An 11,380-nucleotide genomic window follows, 5' to 3' on the forward strand; every position below is an offset into this window, starting at 1 on the left:
CTCCAAAGAAAGAACACTGTCATGGAGACTCCCCATAGCACCGGTTGCAGCATTGAGCATATTTGTCGGTAGCATCGGCCTACCCGCCACATGCACCCTCCTCGAGATATCCTTAGGTGAAGGTGGCCCGTCCTGAGCACGGATCGTACTCGATGCCGGCTGGCTCGCACTGGCACCCTTGTTAGTCTTTCATTTCCGTCCCTTCTTTCTGATCTGCTGTAATGGGATCGAGTTCTGCTCACAGACCGCCTTCTTGAGCGTGTTGGGGCTGATAATATTTGGCACCTCAGCTATCTGAGGCTCGGTGAAGGCGGCAGCTGGAGGTGTCTCCTGAGAACTGAACGCCAAACGACGCCTGTTGCAATTGGGTTTCTCCGCCGTACCAGCTAGATCGTGGTTGTCTTTTTCAGGTTTGGGTTCTTGAGAAGGAGGCCCACAGAACTCGTCACCGTACCCATGTTCGGCAAAGTACTTATCGACGTTGGAAAATGTACCGCCGTCGTTGTCGTCGTCATCCGGATCCTGTGCCATATGCATGTCCGGATCCTGTGCCATAGGGATGTCCGGCATGTCCGGTAGCGTTGCAGCGTTCTTGCCATAGCTTGGCGCTGGCACGACTGGCGGTCTTGTCTGTGGGGTGGTGTCCCCCGCCCCCAAACGAATCTGGCTCTTCGCCCAAAGCAGGGGCCAGCTTACACAGGCGTTGAGGGTCATCAAATCATCTTCGTCGGCCCCAGTGGGTCGAATCGGAGGTAACAACTCGTCGCAGCCTGGCAGCACCCGAACCAGTTCAACCCTATATAAGGTGGGTGGCATCGGATTACCGTGGAACACGCGGTTGCCCGGTTGAATGATTCTGCCCTTGGCGACATCGACCAACTCGCCGCCCACAAAGTGCAGGAGAGTGCAAGGAACATCGGTGGCGCCCTGCGAAAACATGTAGGGCGTCAGGGATGCCCATTCAAAGGCAAGGAGATGAAGTCATCGGCCGAGAGGCTTAGTTACCGTGATGCCGTCGAGCTCGGCTAATGTCGAGGCACCGCCAACGGCGGGCGTGCGCGTGCAACTGACGGAGGGGCCGCTTGCTGGCGAGGTGCCGGCCGGCGTACACCCGGGTGCATTAAGCTCCAATGCCCGTGCAGGTGCCGGAGACACGAATACCGCCTCCGCCGGAGACACCAATGGCGCCGCCTACGCGTTGTGCGAGTTGCTGGCCGTGAAGCTGGGAACCGGGGGAGGCCCCTGTTGACCGCCCGCAATCCACGTCATCAGCCCCTGAATCAAGGTAGGCACAATGGCGGTGAGCGTCATTCCCAGTTGTTGTTGCACTAGCTCTTGGACAATCTCCGGAATCCGCGCCACTTGTGCCTTGAGTTCTTGAACCTCGCGCGACTGGCTTTCCGAGCTGGTCTTTTTCTCCTTTCGCCCACCAGCGGTATAGTATGACGACCATTTTGTGGACAAGCCTTTGCCGGCCACACGACCAGCTGACGACGGCTTACTGAGCTTATCCTTGTTTTTCATTATGTTCAATGCCCTATTTAAAGGGGTGTCAAAAGGGGAGCTCTGAGATGACCCCGCGCTACTGCTTTCAGCCTCCTGCGGAAGGAATGTGAACCATTTAGAAATTTGGCTTCATTAATTAGAATGCAACCATATGGAGCTAATTACGCGGGGGTGTATTCCTTACCAGAACAAGCTCAAGCGCCCTGGTCTTCAGATCCGTGGTAAGCTCCTTTGTTACCGGGTCCTCCTTGTACCGGGCCCTGACAAAGTTCCTGGTCTGCTTGTCACGTAATTTCTCGAAGCGGGGCGGTAGGCCTTGCTCGGCACGCTCCGCATCCTCCTTGTCCCATATAGGCTCCGCCACTCTGTAACCGCCGAGACCGAGTTGGTGGACCCCTAAGTTCAACTCCCGCATTTCTTTCCCCCACTGACTTGATTCGGAGGTTGCGCTGCTCTCGCACTTGATCTTGAACTCCTTGTAGTCATCTTCGCTCATCAAAGGATATTTTGCCTTGATCTTCTCATAACTATCACCTTTTTCAATCATTGCCTTCACCGGGCTTCTCCATGTAGACAGGGCCGTGCTCATCCTCGTGAGGGCGGCACTGTTCACTTTATTCCCCGAGAGGCATGTGTTTGCAAACTCAGCGGGGAACTTGTATCGTTCGTGCAGCTTCGTGAAGAGGAGGCTGCGCAAATTCCCTCGGTCCTTATGCCTTAGGTTCTCGGTGTTGATCGAGAAGGTGCTCCGGAGAATGCACCCGAGCTGAACCGAGTATCCCTTGACTACATGTTTGGGCGCCGTTGGATGCCCGTCGGAGTTCACTTCAGTAAATTCCTCCTTGACGGTGCCGAGCACGTTCGGGCGCCGGTCCTTCCGTTGCCTCTTCGGTTGGCTGCCATCTGTGCGTGCGCAGCCATCATCAGTGGTGGCATCCTCGGCGGCACCATCAGTGGTGTCATCCCCGACGCCACTAGGGGTTGTGTAGTCAGGATCGGTGTCTTCCTCGGCGGCGTCCTCATAGCGGTGAGGTTCGTCCTCCATCTCCTGGGATAGCTCCCAGAATTGCTTGCCGCCCAAACCGCCGGCCTCATCGTTGTGGGCCATGTTTCGCTCTAAATAGGAAAAAAGTTTGGTCAAAAAGTTGGTTATTGTCAAGGAACAAGATCATGGTCTCATCATTTAGGGTTTGTCGACACCGAGGCATCCTAAAAGCTAAGCTTTTATCATTTAGGGTTTGTCGACGCCGAGGCACCCTAAAAGCCTAAGTGTACATCATTTAGGTTCTCATCGACACCGAGGCACCCTAAAAGCCAAGGTTTTATCATTTAGGGTTTGTCGACGCCGAGGCACCCTAAATGCTAAGTTAAGTTTTCATCATTTAGGGTTTATCGATGCCGAGGTACCCTAGGTTGACTGATATATATGGGTATCTTCTAATAATATACCCTACTTAATTAAGGACAAACACCAAGAGACAGTAAACATATCACACTTCTATATGTATAACACAATAGGCAGTTGATCCTACTTAATTAAGTACTAAGATACCCCGGCCCATGCATTAGTCGCAAGTACCCCATATGTCCTATTTTTAGCAAAGTCATGCTAAAATTCTCGGAAAATTTCAGCATGACCTTTGCTGAAAATAGGACATATGGACTACCCGAATTTGCCGGAACAGAAGTTAATCGACATTCCGGCAAACTCAAGGGCCTCTCGGGGTACCTGCAAAATCATTATCCCCGCGTAATGAAGTCGCCAATGGGTCATTTCAGAAGATCACAAGTAGCATCATCACAAGTACAGCAGCAGCAGCAACAGTGAATACAAGCATAACAGCAGCAGCAGCAGGTTTATTCTTCTTCTTCATAAACATTAATTGGTGTGGGTGACCCTATCTGCCCTCTAATGACTCACTCAACTTAACAGGACAACCCACAAGCATTGTTTTGATTTCGACAGCTGCTGTAAAATACATCCAGCAAAGGAGCTCTAAAATCAGAAATACTACCCCCAAATCTTTAGCTCAATTCCGAAAATACATGGCTAGGACAACGGTAGCATTCAACCACAAGCCCAAGCCTATACTTAACAAGGCCCAGGTCCATTAAATTCTTACAGAAACCAAGAAATGGAATCAACTCCCCTTGTTGCTGATTCAGTCATGGGAGATGCCATGTCTCAAAAATATCAAGTAGCACCATCATGTTCGATTTCAATATAAGGAATATTACAAACTTAACAGTTAAGATCCCAGGTGAGTAGCACACTTTGGTCTTCTAGTAACAAAACAAAACTGACATAATTCTAGATGCCATAATCAGATCAAAATTTCAAACCACACACTTACTTTCAAATATCAAATTAGGAACATTTTGAGACATAAGAAAATAGTGTACATCTGAAAATGCTGCAAACTATGAAGAAAAACAAGAACACTATGTAATACATGATTATTCAGTTAAGACAAGAGAAACCATCTGCAACAACTACTGTAAATAATACACCTGTTAACACGTTTCTGAACATACATACAGCAAGTTTCAGTAGACCAGAGAATATCCCTACAGTAGTGCCCTCCAACAGTAGTTCTTGCTTGCAGTAGTTTTAGGGAGTACTGCAATTTTGCAAGTTTAAAGTATAACGTTTCAGTTAATGCAAGTACTCCTCTTGCTCTCTACTTTCTCTCTTCTCTTCTTCAGTTAATTAACTGAATTTTACTGATGTTGTTGTTAACTGAATTTTACTGATGTTGTTGTTGACTTGCTGTTAATGAACAGTGGCTAAGTATGGTTGTGCTGTCAGGTTACTACTAGCAGCAACATGGAAGTAGACTTGATGACCGCGTTCGTCAGGCACAAATATGTAAGAAAGGAGCAAGTGCATCTACTTATTGGAATAAGCCTGACAGTGGGAAAGCTATAAACTTATAATGACCGCGTTCAGATAAAAGATTGCAACCAAGCAGATCTGGGAAATGTATTAACAACTATAAAATATGGGTTGCAAACCAAACAACTAAGCATACTTTGTCAGATGATAACTATTGCAAACCAAACAAGTAAGCAGAGCACATGTATATACCTGTATCACACTGTCTTGGAGCCAACAAACGCCTCAATTTTTCTCCAACCGCGATCGAACCTGTTACGCAGAAACACAAACAGAGAGATACATGTAACTAACGAGGACGGACAGACAAGGTAACAAGAACTCCACAGCTCAATTAAGCCTATGTTTCTTCTTTCACTCTAGTGTACCATTGTGGCAAGGCCATATATGTATGTACAGAGGAACTTTGTTTTGTTTCATTCTGAAAATATGCAGCCATTCTGGAAACTTGGATGAGTGTTTTTCCATGGTTTTTGAATGAAAACATTATGACAGCTTGCAAACACAGGACCATGTCATTATCATGGCAGTACACTATTTATTTTTATGACAAAATAAATCATTATCAGGGCACATTATGGACATTTTCTTATATGATGCTAACTGTACCTAACTAATTTTTTGACAGTAGCTAACTGTATTTTTGGACAGTTAGTAATTTGTTAAGGCAGTGTTAAAAATTCAGACCTAGTTTTAAAAATTTTGACAGTAGCTAACTGTATTTGACAAACAAGTAAGGCAGTGTTAAAAATTTTGACAGTAGCTATCTCCCCCCTTGTTCCTCATGCCTTAGTTGAATTCAGAGAAGAGAGAGCTCAGATCCTAGAACAGGGATCTCTCTGGAAGACATGTGAGCTAAGTTGTACTATTAACAAACATGACCAATCTTGGCACCAGACCAAGAACCCTAGAAATTATCCAGAGAACCAGACCAAGAACAGTACTACAAATTAATGAACCAAAGAGAATAGAAATTAAGAGGACAAGCGGGGGTGAAGAAGAGGGGGAGGAGCGGGGCCGGACCAGTCCAGCGCCGGGGGAGAATCACGCCGGCGACGGGGTCATTGCGGTCGCCACTCCTTGTCGCCGCCGAGCTCACGCCGGGGGGGGGGGGTGAAGAAGAGGAAGATGGCGGCGGTCCTCCTGGGCAGGCTGCGCGGTGTTGGACGGCGAGCACGAGGTTGACGCATGTGGGGCCACGGGGGGAGGGGGACGGCGAGGGCGCGGGCGGAGGGGGCGGTTGGGTGGGAGGACGTCGAGGGCGCGGGCGCGGGCGGAGGGGGGACGGCGAGGGAGGAGGCGCTCGGCTCGGGGAGGGGGCGTTGGGGACGGTGGTGGTCGGGTGCGGCGGGGGCAGCGAGCACGGCCGGGGACGCGCGAGCACGGGGACGGTGGTGGTCGATGGTGGTCGGGCGCGGGTGAGATGAGGCAGGGGAGGGATTAGAGTGATTGATTTTAGTGTGGGAAGCTTACTAATGGCGCACCACGAAGCGGTGCGCCATTAGAATGTTTTTTTATATAGCAATGGCGCACCCACGATCGGTGCGCCATTAGTAAACTTTTTTATATAGCAATGGCGCACCAGCCAGAGGTGCGCCATTAGTAATATTTTTTTTATTTTTTGTTGCATCTAATAATTTTTTAGAAAATGAATATGAATATGAAACAGTAATAATTTTTTATAAAAACAGTAATAATATTTATGAATATGAAAAAAATCATCAAATTTATTATTTGAAAATATAATCAAATTTGTTCTTTTGCAATTTTAGTTGCATTCATTTGTGACGGTGGAGCAGGCCGGGGAGGGTGCGGGGGAGGGTGCGGGGGGTCGGCGGCGGCGGTGGAGCGGGGGAGGGTGCGGGGGGTCAGCGACGGCGGCCGGTGGAGCGGGGTAGAGGGTGCGGGGGGTGCTCGGCGGCGAGGGGGACCGGATCTGGCGAGGTGGGATAGCGATCGAGATGGAGGGGGATCGAGATCGAGTGTCCATGAAATTTAAAAATATTCATGAGTTCAAAAAGTGCCCATGAAATACAATCGAGAAATGAAGGCTACAGTTTAAATACAATCGATCTTAGCTAGCTATCTGTTCACAATCTTCTTGCCCTTATTTTTCGTAAATGGAGTTCTTCTCTTGAACGGACGTCCTTTAGGTAGGGTGGTCCTGCTTCTTCTTGTGGTGCATGTTGATACTTCATCGTCGTCATCATGTTCCATCTTCGGGTCGCTGTACTTGTCGAAGTCTTGCTGATTGGCAACTCCATCCATTCCGATGATCTTCCTTTTGCCTCTCCTCACGACAACACGACTGGGCTTTAACGGGTCGGTAATGAAGAAGCATTGGTCCACTTGGGAAACCAGTACCCATGGCTCATTTTTCGCAGTGAAGTTCGCGCCTGCGGTCTTGGATTTGGCTTCGGGTATAACCATGGTGGTGAAATACCGGTCTTCTTTTATGATGCTCTTGGCCCATCTGACACGGAACATCGGGACCTTCTCTCCAGCGTAGCTCAGCTCCCAGATCTCCTCGATCCTTCCGTAGTATCTGTCCTTGTCGTTACCGGTGTAGGATTCCATCGTTACCCCGGAGTTCTGATAACCATCGCTCTTCATGTCCTTGTCCTCGGTGTAGAATGTGTAGCCGTTGATATCGTACGCCTCATACGTCATCAGGTTGTGCTCGGCGCCCTGTGACAAGGCGAATATGAGTTGTTCTTCTGCAGAAGAATCCTCATGTAAAGGGTACGGCAGAAGCTTCTGCTTGAACCAACGCGTGAAACATGAGTTGTGCTCTTTGATTATATCTCCGTCCGTCCTCTGTTGGCCTCGGTCATTGTACGTCTTCTCAATAAACGTTTTGTGCTCTACCACCCAAGGATCGACCACGTCCATGTGTTGTAGCGCGACTAGGTTTGCTCTTTCAAAGTCGGCGAGTCGACCATCGAAGTCGACGTGCATTTCGCGGCGACCCTCACGGTGACCCCATCCAGCGAGCATGCCGAGGTGCCTGTTGACGGGCAGACCAACGGGGTTCTCGATGCCTAGATAATTCGTGCAGTAGGAGATGCACTCTTCAATCAGAAAGCCCCTGGCTATGCTTCCCTCTAGACGTGACATGTTGCGAACGTATCCTTTGATGACACCATTCATCCTTTCGAACGGCATCATGCTGTGCAGGAACGTCGGCCCGAGTTGGATGATATCCTCCACGATATGGACCAGCGGATGCACCATAACGTCGAGAATGCGGGCGGGAAGTACATCTCAAGCTCGCATAGTATCACCATGATCTCTTCCTGTAGCCTTCTGAGTTGCCTCACGCCAATCGACTTTCGAGAGATGACGTCGAAAAAGTTGCATAGGCCAAATAGCGTTTCACGGACGTGCGCGTCCATGATCCCACGGATTGCAACTGGAAGTATCTGCGTCATCAGCACGTGACAGTCGTGAGACTTCATCCCGCTGAACTTCTGCTTCGCTGAGTCTAGGTATCTGCTTATCTTCCCTGCGTAACCATAAGGAAGTTTTACTCCTACGAGGCAGGTGAAAAACTGATCGATCTCCTTCTGACTTAGAGTGAAGCACGCGGGAGGGAAGTCATTTCCGGTCTTCTTGGCCTTTTTGCCTTTGCGACGACTTTCCGTGTCCTGCTTCGCCTCATCATCGTCATCATCATTAGCGTGAAGCTCCTCCCTAATGCCCATTGATTTCAAGTCTGCCCTTGCTTTCGGCCCATCTTTGGTCCTCTCTGGCGTGTTGAGCAGGGTAGCAAGCAGACTCTCGCAGACATTCTTCGTGATATGCATGACATCAAGGCTGTGAGGCACACGGTGGATCTTCCAGTACGGCAAGTCCCAGAAAATAGACCTCGTTTTCCATACCTTCAGCAGTGGCTCTGGTGCCTTTTGCTTCTTTCCCGGCTCTGGCACCTTTTGCCTCTTTCCCGGCAGTGGGCAATCTTTCCAATTTTTCAACAGCTCGTCTATTTCCTCGCCGCTCCTCGTACGCGAGCGTCTTCGGGGTTCGGTTTCACCATCGAACAGATCCTTGCGTTTCCTCCACGGGTCATCATCGCGAAGCCACCTTCGATGTCCCATGAACACGGTTTTCGAAGACGCGAGATCTCTCTCTAGCTGGCGATACGTTGTGTCATCCATGCACCTAACGCATCCAGAAAATCCGTGGACCACCTGCCCCGCGAGATGTCCGTAACCGAGATAGTCGTGCACCGTCGTGAGCAGTGCGGCTCTCATAGGGAAATATTCTTTATCTGCGGCGTCCCACGTATTGGCTGGCGTTTTCCACAGCGTGTCTAGCTCCTCTTTCAGCAGCCCCAGATACAGATTGATGTCGTTCCCTGGTTGTTTCGGCCCTTCAATTAGCATACTCATATGAATGTACTTCCTCTTCATGCACAACTAGGGGGGAAGGTTGTACATCCACACAAACACAGGCCAGGTGCTATGTGTGCTTCTCTGGCTGCCAAACGGATTGACTCCATCGGTGCTCGCGCCCAACACGATGTTCCTTGGATCGTTCCCAAATTCTGGGTGTTCGAAGTTCAACGCTTGCCACTGGCTCCCATCCTTAGGGTGACTCAGCGTCTTGTCTTTTTTATTTATCTCCGGATCATTTGTGTCATCTTCTCGCTTCTTCTCCTCCCTATCCGCGTGCCAACGCAGGAGCTTTGCTACCTTAGGGTCCGCGAAATACCGCTGCAGACGAGGAGTGACCGGAAAGTACCACACCACTTTTCGAGGAGCTTTCTTCCTCTTCTTGTATCGAGTGACGCCGCACACCGGACATATGGTAGACTCCGCGTGCTCGTCCCGATAAATGATGCAATTGTTCGTGCACACATGGTATTTCACGTGCGGTAAATCCAGAGGACACACGATTTTCTTCGCCTCCTCGAAACTGGTCGGGCACTTCTTCCCCTTGGGAAGACGTTCGTGCCAGAATGACATGTTCTCGTCGAAGCATGCGTCGGTCATTTTGTGTTTTACCTTCATCTCCAGAGGCATGAGCGTTACTTTCAGGTGGGTATCCTCGGGCCTGCATCCTTCATACAATGGAGTAACCGTGTCTATCTCCAGTTGATCCAGCTTGGCTTTCTCTCGGGCGGCAGCTCTTGCGTTATCCGTCTGCTTTAGAAGCAGCTCTTGAATATGAGGGTCCTGCACCCAGCCCATCGATGGTCCATCGTCGTCTGCTCCGCCGGCATCTTCATCTTCATGATCATGCCCTTCGTCTGCTCCCGCATCTTCCTCATCATCATGTACGGCATCTTCTACATGATGACTTTGTACAGCATCACCGTCATGATCATGTCCTGGAGATTCTTCGTCTTCTCGCCCGCCCGAGCCGCGGTGGTTGTCTTGCTGCCCATCCTCATTTCTTGCCCGACCCCCATGGACAACTTCATAGTCATCTTCATCACCTTGCCACCGATAGCCATCCATGAAACCACGCAAGAGCAGGTGGTCCCGCACCTGCCCGGAATCCGGGTCCGCAATAAGGCTCTTCAGCTTGCATCTTCGACACGGACATCTTATCTCCGTCTCGTTCTTTTCAAGCATCTCGGCCTTCACGGAGCTCAACAACCTATTCACGTCGCCTGCGGGGTAGAGCAAAACAATATTTTAGAACCAAGAAAATTTTTGGCATGACTTTCCCTAAAAATAGGACCAAAAAGAATGCATAGTGCCAAAATTCTCGCCGAAACGGAAATGAATCAACATTCCGGCAAAATATTGGGAACTATCGCATTTCAAATACCGGTACCTGCAAACACAAACATATATGCAACACCACAAACATATGCAACACCACTAACATACATAGATCTAGCTAGGCCATAAAAAGTGCATGTGCACGTTGTTCGAGAGGGAGAACAAAATAAAGATAGCTTCCCCCTTACTTACCTATCAAAAAAGGTAATTTAACCACTTAATTTGGATGAATTTATGGTGCAAATGACGTGAGGAGGAGGAGGCAGCCGAGACAAGCTTGGAGAAGGAGGTGGAGAGAATGAAGTGGGGAAAGTGAGTGGTTAGGTGTGGCTGTCCAAAATATCTAGCTCGTCCCAGGTTACTAATGGCGCACCACCACCTAATGCGCCATTAGTAACCCTGGTTACTAATGGCGCACCTGCTGGTGGTGCGCCATTAGTAGTTTTGCAAAAAAAAAGACACTAATGGCGCACCAGGGAAGAGTGCGCCAATACTAATTTAAACTAGTAATGGCGCACTGTTCTCTGGTGCGCCGTTAGTACTTTTGCAAAAAATTAAAAAAATAAAAAAAATATAGTAGTGGCGCACTACGTGGCTGGTGCGCCATTACTAGTTAGAACTAGTAATGGCGCACTGTGCCCTGGTGCGCCATTAGTATGTTTGGGAAAATAAAAAAATTGTTACTAATGGCGCACCGTGTGTCTGGTGCGCCATTAGTGTCTTTCACACTAATGGCGCACCAGCACATGGTGCGCCACTGCTATATAGAAATGGCGCACCACATGTCTGGTGCGCCATTAGTGGTCATTCCATCTATAGCCCTTTCCCTAGTAGTGGCCATTCCGCCCAATTTAGTATTGGGTCCATCTATGAATTCTGTGCGACGGTTTAAGTGAAAGAAATCCCTAAACAGTTCAACTATAGGTTCCTCTTGCAGATAAGCTTCACAGAAGACTTGGAAGTGGAGATGTTGGTCACAGAATTTGGACCGATGTCTTGAGGGCGAAGTTGAAAATTAGCTAGTACATCTCGGAAGAATTTTGAACCGGGAGGGCTAAAGCCTCGGCCCAGATGGTCAACAAAAATGACTACCTCTCCGTCCTTGGGTGTAGGAGGATTTTCCGGGCCAGGGGCCCTCCAGTGGATGACGTATTTCTTGGCCAAAGCGCCCGTTATAACGCATCAGTTTAACTGTTCTTCCTTGACCCGGGAAGGAACCCAGTTGCATTCATAGACTTGCTTAGCC

This window comes from Aegilops tauschii, chromosome 2 (genome assembly GCF_002575655.3).
Source record: "Aegilops tauschii subsp. strangulata cultivar AL8/78 chromosome 2, Aet v6.0, whole genome shotgun sequence".
In the NCBI taxonomy this organism is placed as follows: Eukaryota; Viridiplantae; Streptophyta; class Magnoliopsida; order Poales; family Poaceae; genus Aegilops; species Aegilops tauschii.